General features: G+C 36.0%; 1 long non-coding RNA gene across 1 annotated transcript in view; it reads right to left on the reverse strand.

The window, feature by feature from the left end:
• Positions 1-9,983: 9,983 nt before the first annotated feature.
• LOC128547888 (uncharacterized) overlaps positions 9,984-12,774 on the reverse strand; it is a 40,824-nt gene continuing 38,033 nt past the window's right edge. The window contains exon 3 of the long non-coding RNA XR_008366745.1: positions 9,984-10,063. This is a non-coding gene — a long non-coding RNA (uncharacterized LOC128547888). The remainder of the gene's footprint in view (positions 10,064-12,774) is intronic.

A 12,774-nucleotide genomic window follows, 5' to 3' on the forward strand; every position in this document is an offset into this window, starting at 1 on the left:
GATCAACCTCCCTATTAAGTTTCGTGTCCTAGGCCCAAGCATTCTCAAAATATTGTCCGGAAAGGGTTTATAACGTTCCGGGTCAATGTGACCTTGAAATTTGGCCTACGACCTCAAAATCTACAGAGGTCATCTTTTGGTCATGACCAACCTCCCTATCAAATTTCATGATCCTAGGCCCAAGAGTTCTCAAGTAATTGTCTGGAAACGGCCCTTTAAAAGTTCGGGTCACTGTAACCTTGACCTTTGACCCCACTGACCTCAAAATCAATAGGGGGCATCTGCTGGTCATGATGAAACCCCTCTATCATCTTTCATGACCTTGGCCCAAGCGTTCTCAAGTTATCGTCCAGAAACCGTTCAACTGTTCCTGGCCAATGTGACCTTGAACTTTGACCTAAGAACTCAAAATCAATAGGGGTCATCTGGTGGTCATGACAATCTCCTTATTAATTTTTCCTGATCCCAGGCCCAAAACGTTCTTGGTTATCGCCCAGAAAATGTTTTACTGTTCCCGGTCACTGTGACCTTGACCTTTGACCTACTGATCTCAAAATCAATAGGGGTCATTGCTGGTGATGACCAACCATCCTATCAACTTTTCACGATCCTAGGCCCAAGCAATCTTTAGTTATCATCGGAAAACCCTTTTAACTGTTCCGGGTCACTGTGACCTTGATCTTTGACATAATGACCTCAAAATCAATAGGGGTCATTGCTGGGCATGATCAACCTCCCTATCAACTTTCATGATCCTAGGGCCCAAGCATTCTTGGTTATCATCCGGAAATGTTTAACGGTTCATGGTCACTGTGACCTGACCTTTGACATACAGATCTCAAAATCAATAGGCAGGCTTTCAAGTGATCTTTGATGAAAATGTAGGAGAAAAAATAGGAGCCTCTTTATATAAAAAAAGGGAGGAGAAAAAATAGGAAAAAGTAGGGGCTCTGATGATAAATAGTAGGAACTTATGAGAAACAAACTCGCCAGTTTTAGAACAAAAGCATCACTGGCGGCCTCACTGGCGAAGTGCATAGCGCCGTAGGGGGTAGGTTTGGGAGGGGGGCCTCTGTCCAAGTTGGGGGAGGGATGGTGGGGTCTCTCCCCGAATGTTTTTGATATTTAAAATAATGTCTAACTTCTGAATTACTAGAGGGGTTTCACCCCTCCTTTTAGGGTGAGAGTGGGGTTTAGGGGCTGGAAAATATTGGAAACAGGTATGAAATGATGGGGCCCTTTTGGGGCATTTTTTTGTCTAAATTTTGAGGTATGGGCAGAGGTTTTTCAAAGTCATTTTAAGGGGTGGGGGAGAGTCAGAGGGCTCTCCCCCTTCAAATTTGCAAAACAGGTATGAAGTGGTGGGGTCTGGGTGCATTTTTTGGTCTTAATTTTTAGGGATGGGAAGAGGTATCAGTCATTTAGTTGGGTCAGGGGGCTGTCCCCCTGGAAAATTTTGAAACACAGGTATGAAATGGTGGGCTCTGTGTGCACTTTTTGGTCTTAATTTTTAGGTATGGGAAGAGGTTTTCCCAGTCATTTTAGTTGGGTCAGGGCTGTCCCCCTGGAAAATTTTTGAAACACAGGTATGAAATGGTGGGCTCTGAGTGCAGTTTTTGGTCTTTCTTTTAGGTATGGGAAGAGGTATCTCAGTCATTTTAGGGGGGGGGGGGGGGGGGGGGGGGTCATGGGGCTGTCCCCCTGGAAAATTTTGAATCACAGGTATGAAAGGGTGGGGTTTGGGTGCTTTTTGGTCTTAATTTTTAGGTATGGAAGAGGTATCCCCGTCATTTTAGGGGGTCAGGGGGCTTTTCCCGCTGGAAAAATTTTGCAATACAGGTATAAAAAAGGTGGGCTTTGGAGCCTTTGGTTTAAATTTTTAAATTGGTAAGAGGTATCCCATTTATTTTAAGGGGATCAGGGGGCTGTTACCCTGGAAAATTTTGAAACACAGGTATGAAATGGTGGGCTCTGGGTGCATTTTTGGTCTAAATTTTGAGGTATGGAGAAGGTATCCCGGTCATTTAGGAGGGTCAAAGGGCCTCCACTGGAAAATTTTTCAATTTCAGGTATAAAAAGGTGAGCTCTGAGTGCAGGTCTGGTCTTAAATTTTTAGGTATGGGAGGAGGTATCCCAGTCATTTTTGGGGGGTCAGGGTGCTTTCCCCCCGAAAAATTTTTAAATACAAGTAAGAAAAGATGAGCTCTGTTGGGATTTATACCAGCTCATATTCGCGCCTTTATTATTATGACTGTTCTTACTCATTTGGGAATTAACACATACAATCGTTTTCTGTGTTCTACTATATTTATTTTCATTTTTTTATTCCAATATCCATGTCCTCATTTGTAACTTTGCATTTATTTTTCTAATATTCTTCCGTCAAACTTCTAACACTACTTCCTTCTATCACTACCTCTTTCCTCTCCCTCTCCACGACTCCTTCATTCATTCTTCGCCCTTAAGATTTTCATGTATTAACACACCCTTTTACAAATATTAGCCAATAGACATGTAGCTCCCATATCAATCATTAATTAATTATTCTCATCCCAATGTGGTTTCTGCTACTTGAACTCCCCGACTCAAAGAACTTGATAAGTAGGTGTTACTTTCTTGAACCTTAATCAGGCATAACTATCCTCAATAGTTGGTCCAGTATTTGTAGACATAGATTATATGCATCAATTTGTAACACCTGTATGGAAACCCCCATTCAAAGACTTATCAATTACTATCAGGGCCTGAAGCTAATGCTTTATAACTAATTACCTTTTTCATAAATCTCATTGTCTAAATGTTAAATTTTATCTTGAATATTTATTTTAAAAAATTATATTTTAGTATAAAAAATTACATCATAAAACATCCCCTGTCACAATCCTCATACTCTCTAAAAATTTGCTCCGCAAATTAATTTTTTTTGAACACAGTAAATATTGAAATATTGTAAAGACTTGCAAAACTTATATAAAAAGATTTACCTCAATATTTAAAAATTACGTTAATAAACATCATTACAAAACTTAAAAGACATCAAATATTTCCTTACATTTTACATTTAAGTATGATGGACATGGTAAAACAACATTCATACATTGTGGCATGCATCAAATCAACATATAAAAAAAACCATGATGATATTACATGATATTTATTCGAGGAAAATTGAAACACTATCATTTATTATCTAATATCTATTTATGACTAATAATTATATGTGCAATTAAGTCACAAAACTCCTTTCCATTCGAAAATATTTTAAGAAAGAAATTGTAAAATGCACTCTTCTTTTACTTAAAAATGCTAGCTTAACAAATTCCTTTCTTTTCGAAAACATTTTAAGAAAGAAACTACAATATGCCTTTTTTTTGGGCATAAACTTTATACAAAGACTAACTTGCCAGCAGTCTACTTATACTACTATTCATCATAATCATCATCATGAAGATAAAATGTTATTCTTAATTACATTTTTTTTATCATCCTCAGTATCAAGTTACAAAGAATATAAAAGTGATCAAATCTTTACAGCAAAATATTTCAGTGTACACTTAAAATGATTGTCTGAATTCATTGTATAAATGATTGTCTGAATTCACTGTATTCAGTGTTCGTTTGTCTGTATTTCACGATCACATCACACTGTACAAAAAGTTCCACTCGGCCTCTTCATGAGTATCTATTTAAAGTCACTGTCTCTAATCACATTACTCATAAATTTTACACATCAAATGTACTTTTAACACTGTTTTCATTTTCTTTTTGTTTTATTTAAATCTCAGTACAACCAGTGTTTCTGATTTCTACATAAGAATGCCTTGTGAACTTACATATTTAACTTCTCAGAGTACACATCTTGGATTTTACTCATAAATACTTCACAGCAAGAGCATATATTAATTGCACCATGACAAATCTATACTTTCCCCCAAGGATATATCTATAGCTTACTAATTTTGAAAGAGAACCTGGATACTAAAAGTCTTTAACTAGACGTTTCCCTCTAATTCCCTTCCTTTGGAGCTAATATTCTTCAAGAACATGTAAACTGTTGGTGTTACTAGGATACAATTTTATGTTAAACTCCATATTTTATATTTTTAAGTCTTTCCGGACAGACTTTTTGCTCTGTATGTGTATTATTACATACATTTTGAACTACAGAATTTTTATTATCACATGGGTATCACTATGCATGTAACTTGACTATACAGCCATAAATAAACAAATCAGGTTCAAGTAAGAATAATAAATGCTTGTGCAACCCAACCCCCAGAAAGTTAAACCAAAGTACTTGCAAGATTTTAATTTGGAATTTGCATTCACAAACATCAAAATTCCATCAAACCAAATTTAGACCATTCAACACCATATGTAAAGTTAATGCTGTGGTTAAGATTTGCTGATATCATTTAATATCATTTGACAAACTATCTAATACAATTAGGTAAGCATAATTTGCTGTATAAAATTCCCTTCACCAGCTTCACAACTAAGGCCGCCGGAATTTACGGGCCTTACCAGAGAATGTGTACTTTGTATGGAAGTTTTTCCTCACATCCTCTGGCAGGTCACCACTGTAAACCCAGACACTTTTACAGTTCCCTCCGTCACTGTTTCTGTACTTAGCCTTGTAAACAAGGGCTCCTTTATGATAACATGCTTCTTAATATCTGCCTTCATCCCATATATAATTCTGTCCATTATTTCATCTTCAGTTTTATTTAGAAGTCTTCCACAGGAGGTCACATTCTCGATATACTGCTGAACAGAGTTGTTTTCTTGAATCTTTCAGTGAAGTTGATGTCTAGTCCCTTGGCTCCAACATTAAATTATTAAGGAGCCTATGCTCCTTATGAAAATCTTTGTCTAACATTTCCTCTTTTCAACACTATAAAAACTGGAATGTACAAGTAAATGAAAATTGGTTATAATGTACAGGTGTGTGTGTTCATTTTTGAAGAGTCTTACAGAATACTAATACATACATATTTAAGATGTTCTGGGAGATTATTTTAGAAAAAGATATTTTTGTTAATGTAATACCAAACTTTCCATGAAATTAAATAAAAAGTAAACATTATACACTTAAATTGTATTACAAAATTTGTAAGTTTTAAATTAAAATGTGCCAAAATTCAAAAACAATATTTTTATATAATCTTACCCAAGGGTAAAGTTAGAAACTTTGTTAAATGTGCAGATATTTATGCTGATTAATGTAACCCTCAATTTGCCACATCTGGAAGAAGCTGCTGTTAAGATATTTTTGGCCCCATTATTCATCATAATGTATAGTTTTAATTTCAGGTCATTGACATACCTAATAAATAATAAACCAAACTTTTTTATGGACATCTAGGTTTTAAACTATATCTATTTTTCAGGTGTATATAAATAGCAGACATGAATGAATGAATGAATGAATGGAGATAAATCAGTTTAATGACCCATTTTTTGTATTCAAAGGAGACTCCATCCAACAGTTCAAAGACATGTAAGTAATTACAATAGTATTATAAATGCATGTACATACTACCATCATTCTATGTTTGATTGAAAGTGGGCAACTGACAATTTTCCCCGAACATGACTGAATGGATCAACCTTATAATTTCCAGCAGAACCCACGGCAGGTTTTATAATTATTTCCATTATATCTGAAGTCCAGACCAATATTATATTATAATGATTAAATAGTACCAAATTAAGTAATCACTTGGCAGTCAACCCAGCTTTAGGTGTTAGTGCAGGTAACTGGTAGAATTTAAAGCAGCATGCCTCCAGATTTGGCTAAAAAATAATCTTTCTTTCAAATCGAAGTTTTGGTCATTATGAACATTAGAATAAGAATTTTTGTTTCTAAAATATTTTAAAAATTCCATATCAAGAAAATAAGATGACCACGTCGGGAATCGAACCCCTGACCGCCACGGCAATAAAGTCGTAACCAATATCGCTATAGCTGAAGTAGAGAATAATGACTTCAAAATATAGATATTTATAATCGAGACAGTTTACCTGGAGTAAAAGCGTGACAAACGCTTTTGATTTTCATTGTAAAAAGTAGTAAAAACAGCAAATTCTCGTGTTTCCGTAACATAAAGTTTGTCAGTAATTAAGTTTTAAAGCCTTCTTAAGAAATGTAGCATTTATTTCAAGATATCTAAAAAAAAAAATTGTTGTTGTCGAACAATATGGAGGCATGCCGCTTTAAACTAGGTCACCATTTATACAATAATAGCAATGCATAAGTTGAACCTATTGATCACTACCCCAAAACATTTATTATATCTGTCTGCATGCCTTTTTTAGAACCTTATTCTATCAACATTTGAAATCAAATTGAAAAATACAGTTTCTGGAAAATATAATAAGTAATGTTATTACTTGCTTAAATCTGCAGTGTTGCCTGTATCATGAAGATGCACTACTTTGAATACCATTTAATTTTGAAATTATGAACTAAGGACAAAACTAATGAAAAAAACTTCTTTTATGGTTTAATATCTCTTGGTTTATTATTTCAACAGGTTAATGGAATGAGGCATTTTTTTTTACTGATGGCAAATGATGGCTTTGTGGCGGTTAATGAAAACTACATGGCATTTTACACTGATGGTGGCAAACAGTGACTGCCACAGAAAATTTCTCACCCAAAAGTTACAATGGCATATCTTATACTGACTATACTGCAGAAGTAATTGTTGAAAAAAATAATTAAAAAAACATTATGGCAAACAATGGAAAATATTGATATACTACAATGACAGTGGAACTGAGTAGAAACTGGTGACATTTTAGCTCCATATTGTTTGTACTATATATTTTCTGTCACCTAGTGAAGAAATGTCAAAATTCATAAGCAGTTTTGTTATACTACAGGCTATTATGAAATTATAAATTAAGATGTGACATGCATAAAGGTTTCTGATTTTCATTTCAGTCCAATTCTGTCACCAACAAGTTTCCATGGTATTTCCATGGATTTCCATAGTTATTTGCCATGGCATGCCATCCGAATACTCCACAGATTGCCATGGAATTTCACTGGTTTCCGTGGTCATCTGTGGTGTACCATGGAAAGCCATGGATTTCCACAGAACTCTGTGGAATTCCATTGAAATCCATGGAACTCCACAGAATTTTTTTTCCTTATTTTTGTTTCATAAAAAGATGATGTAAAATGGTAGTCCAAATACTCCATGAATATTTTCCATGGATTTCCGTAGAATTCCATGGCAAATCTAGAGATGGGTAGGGAAAAACCGAGACCTGACTTCCTGTGGTACAACATGGATGGTACCTCCAATTTTAAGGTATATTTTGACATATCTGTACCTTGTAAGAATTCTTTTTAGCCCGGCACCTGTCAGGTAGTGACAGGGTTAGCTTTTGTGATCGCCCTTCATCCATCGTCCGTCCGTCCATCCACAATTTCTTGTGAACAGGATAGAGACCACATTTTGCAAGCAATTTTGATCAAACTTGTACAAAACTTGTATTGGCATGATATCTTGGTTCCTTTTGAAAACTGGCCAAATCCAATCATCGTTTCTAGAGTTATTGCCCCTTAAAGGGCCAGAATTTGCTATTGTGCGTGCATCAACAATTTCTTGTCTGCACAACAGTGGTTTCATTTACTATTTTATTTGAACCAAACTTGCACACAACTTATATCACTATAAGGATCTTACATGCCTGCCTGTGTAAGACGGGGTTTTCCCTACCAGAGGGACAGTGCGGAATGAAAAACCGAGCGTTAGCGAAATTTTTTATCCATGCTGTCCCGAGGGTAGGGAAAACAGCTGTCTTACACATGCAGACATGTTAGATCATTTTTCTTGCCTATAATGTTCAAAATAGATCGTGGAGACAAATAGGTTTTTGGTATTTCCTGACATTATTTATAAAGTTTATGACGTCACAATGGTACCAGTACTATGTGACGTCACCTTAGTGCATGCTATTTAAGACAAGGTTTTTCCCTAGGGAAAGACAGGAATATCTATCCCCGGATAAATGTATACTTTCCCTGCTAGGTAGGCAAGAAAATAAGATCCTGGTTCCTTTCTTGAACTGGCCAGATTCCATTATCGGTTCCAGAGTTATGGCCCCTGAAAAGGCCAGAATTAGTTATTTTGACATTGTTTGCACAATAGCAGCTTCATTTATGATTTAATTATAACCAAACTTGCACACAACTTGTATCACCATAAGATCTTGATTCTTTTCTTGAACTGGCCAGATTCCATTATGGGTTCCAGACTGATGGCCTCTGAAAGGGCCAGAATTAGCTATTTTGACCTTGTCTGCACAATAGCAGCTTCATTTATAATTTGAATTAAATCAAACTTGCACAAAACTTAAATCACCATTAAATCTCGGTTCCTTTCTTGAACCGGCCAGATCCCATAATGGGTTCCAGAGTTATGGCCCCTGAAAGGGCCAAAATTAGCGATTCTGACCTTGTCTGCACAATAACAGCTTCACTTATGATTTGATTTTAACCAAACTTGCATACAACTTGAATCACCACAAGATCTTGGTTCCTTTCTTGAACTGGCCAGATTCCATTATGGGTTACAGAGTTATGGCCCCTGATAGGGTCAGAATTAGCTATTTTGACCTTGTCTGCACAATAGCAGTTTCATTTATGATTTGAATTTAATCAAACTTGCACAAAACTTGTGTCACCATAAGATCTTGGTTCCTTTCTTGAACTGGCCAGATCCCATAATGGGTTCCAGACTGACTGCCCATGAAAGGGCCAAAATCAGCTATTTTGACCTTGTCTGCACAATAGCAGCTATTTATGATTTGATTTTTACCAAACTTGCACATAACTTGTATCACCATAAGATCTCGATTCCTTTTTATACACCCGAAGGGACGTATTATGTTATCGCCTCAGTGTCCATCTGTCTGTCTATCTATTGGTTAGCAATTTCCCTTCTGCTCTGTAACTCTTGAACCCCTTGAAGGATTTCAAAGAAACCTGACACAAATGTTCACCTCATCGAAACAACGTGCAGAGCGCATGGTTTGGATGGCTCACTTCAAGGTCAAGGTCACACTTAGGGGTCAAAGGTCATATGATTTTGTTTTGTAATAATTACTTCCCTTATATGTAACTATAAATAGCTTTTTTAGTAACTTTTTTATTATCGGCCGTTACAGGAAAAACCGAGACCACTTTTCTGTGGTACAACATGGATGGTACCTCCAATTTTTAGAGTATTTTGACATATCTGTACCTTGTAAGATTTTTTTTTTCCTTTTTGGTTGAATTTCTTCCCTTCGTTGCTCCTGTCTTTTGGACTAAATATGGCTATATAGAAAACTGATTTCAAAACAATTTTACACAAGACTAGTGTTCCTTGGGTGAGTCTCTACTATATTTCTTCAAATAATTTTGATTCAGCAAAAACAGCCCCGGGCAAGGGGTTTTGCTTCTTTTCCCTATATGCCTATATAGAACTTTGAAAATCTCTTTGTCAGAAACTGCTGGTCCGTTTTCAAAATAATTTTACACAAATGTTTCTTGGGTGACCCTCTACCAAATTCCTTCAAATAACTTTGATTCATTGAAAAAGTGGCCGCCTGGGGGAGGGGCTCATTTTCCCATGTCGCTATACAGAAAACTTCTTGTATGAAACTACTGGCATGATTTAAAAATAATTTTATATGAAGTAACTTTAAGAAAATTTCAACTATATTTTCTCATAATTCTTTTGATTGATCTTAATTATGGTTTTTTGACATTCTTGTCCTTAAGTGCAATGATAGCAGGTGAGCGATAAAGGGCCATTCTGGCCCTTTTGTTTTATAATTATACTACAATATGTATGCTTCTTAATAATACACTATATGATAATACATCACCCATAAATATGTCAAACATTTGGCGAGCTTAATATATGCAATATGTCACGCTATAAAGTAAATACTCTGTTTATATTCTTTTTGTATCACAGTAGCTTGACGTAAATCAAAAGTACAAAAAACCCACCTTGTAAAACAGGTTGCTTTTTTTGTAGCTTTTGATGAACTGAAAGAGCTAAAAGAAAACAAGAACTATATTTATATCATATTAAGGCCATACCAAATTGATATGTCGTTCGTCGGAACTACCGCATCAATAATTTCATTCCCGAGAAAAAAAAATAAAAATCACCCGCCCGCACGTACATAAAAATCTCCGAAAAAAATGATTTTTTTCCCGATTACGCGGTCTGGAATAATAACGGCAAAGCAGGTTTTATCGCTGTTTTAATGCGTCAAAGTGATATTGATCGGATTTCATGCATCCGTAATACATGTTACTGATGACCAAAACTCAAAAAGTCAGGAATTATGGTGTTGTTCATCATTTGTTTTAAATCTGGAGTGTCTGTGCTAGTGCCACACATGGCCTTCGATGTGTCGGTAGGTAATGAAGTAGGCACGTTCTACTTTTGTTCAATACAGTGAAAGGAACGAAGCACGACTTGTAAGACGTGCACGGGGATGCAGTTAAAATATTTGGAAATATTGTTCAAATATAGTTTTCAAACCATTTGTTATCAGTTGTTTAGTTCAGTATGTTATATCTAGAGCCCAAAGCTGAGGCCAACTACTATCTTAAAAAAATGTTTGTTCACAGATCCTGACCGACCTATCACATTGTCTAGGCCAAATCTTTTTGAACGTAACTTCTTTAGTACAGCAGTCAGATATTCTATCGAAACGCATTTAGTCAATTTAAAAATTGTTTAGTTTTTCAAATAAGTAGTGTAGATATAAAATATGTCCTTTTGTAACCCCAATTTTGCCTGTTTGTCTATTACTTGGCTGTGAATTGATAGAACGAAAAAAAAAACTGGAAAAAACAGACCTCCCCAACTCTAAATTTCTAGTTCAGTCAAAGCAAAACAAACAACACTTTAAGGGTGGCCATATAACACTTTAAGGGTGGCCATATTGGGATCATTCTTTGTCAGTCTTGTTATCATTTTTGCCTGAAATGAATCTCCACCACAAAAACATAAGCTAGCCTGATCTGTTAAGAAATTATTCCAAAGGGATTTGAGCAATGTCGAAGCATCTGTATGACCAACTCTGTTTGGTCTCACTGGTCAAGTGGTTTGTTACTTCCCTTCACCTGTATGGGTTGGAGTTCCACTAGGGCACAAAGTTGTTCATGTGCCCAAGCCATCTAACTGTGCTTCAGAAGAAATGTTATTCCACACATGTGCCTGTTTTGTCTTAAATATTCCTCATGCTGTGCCGTTAAATAGGCAGGCCTTCAGATTAATGTAGAAAAATCAAAATTAAAAATAAGACTCTCATCCCTTAGAAATTATAACTAAGAAAAACAAAGTGATTCAGTGAGGTTTGGCAAGAATTTATTTGCAAAATCATTCATGTAGTCTTTAAAACATAATAGAAAAGCTATATACTGTGTTACCCACACTGTAAATGTTTGATTTCTGTGTTATTTCTAAAGAAATGTTAACTTCATGTATAATCATAACCGCCTCCTCAAGGGTCCAAGCTGGGAAAAAAATAAAAAAAGCCCGCTCGCTCCATGTAAAATCTACCCGCCTCTGAAAAAATCAAAATTGAGAAAAAAAAAATAAAATAAAAATTTCGCTCGCCCGCTCCAATTTTTTTTGAAAATTTTCCGAAGAACTATTAATCAATTTGGTATGGCCTAAACAATATTTTCTCAATTTGTCATTTGAAGAGCAAAAATAGCAGTAACTTCTCTATTTTCTTCAACATTTTCAATTACAGAAAACAATATTATTTCTTTTCTTAAATCCATATTTATATTCTTTCTGAGCCTCCGTGGCCGAGTGGTTAAGGTCGCTGACTTCAAATCACTTGCCCCTCATCGATGTGGGTTCGAGCCTCGCTCGGGGCGTTGCATTCTTCATGTGAGGAAGCCATCCAGCTGGCTTATGGAAGGTTGGTGGTTCTACCCAGGTGCCCGCTCGTGATGAAATAATGCACGGAGTGGCACCTGGGGTCTTCCTCCACCATTAAAGCTGGAAAGTCGCCATATGACCTATCATGTGTCGTTGCGACGTTAAATCCAACACAAAAAAAAAATATTCTTTCTGTTGGTCTAAATACTGTCACATGATAAATGGTAAAGGCATACTAACTTGCAGGCAGCGCCAAAACACATATATACTGATCTCCAGTAATGGAGTCATAACAGTTTGGTGTCATTATCATGCGGAGTACATAATTTTAAGAGTTTCACACAGAAACTGACCAACTGCTGCAAATGCTTTGGATTTTATTTTTCTTCCTTATGTTACCTTCAATTTGTTGGATTTGATAATAAAAAAAATGATTGTTGCTTTTGAGGTTAATTTATCAACCTGAGAAAAGTGATATCCGCCTTGCAGGGCCTCCTCTGGGTTTTTTGTACTTGTCGCCAACCTTTTCGCCAATTTAAACAAGAGGACCATGATGGTCCTGAATCGCTCACCTATCCCCACATGACCCAGTGTTGAACTGAGTATGACGTCATTATTTCTATTATTTGACATAGTGACCTAGTTTTTGAGCACATGTGACCTAGATATCATCAAGATAAAAAATTCTGACCAATTTTCATGAAGATCCATTGAAAAATATGGCCTCTAGAGAGGTCACAAGGTTTTTCTATTATTTGACCTAATGGCCTAGTTTTTGAAGGCACGTGACCCACTTTTAAATTTGACCTAGATATCATCAAGGTGAACATTCTCACCAATTTTCATGAAGATCTCGTGA

This window comes from Mercenaria mercenaria, chromosome 13, assembly GCF_021730395.1.
Source record: "Mercenaria mercenaria strain notata chromosome 13, MADL_Memer_1, whole genome shotgun sequence".
In the NCBI taxonomy this organism is placed as follows: Eukaryota; Metazoa; Mollusca; class Bivalvia; order Venerida; family Veneridae; genus Mercenaria; species Mercenaria mercenaria.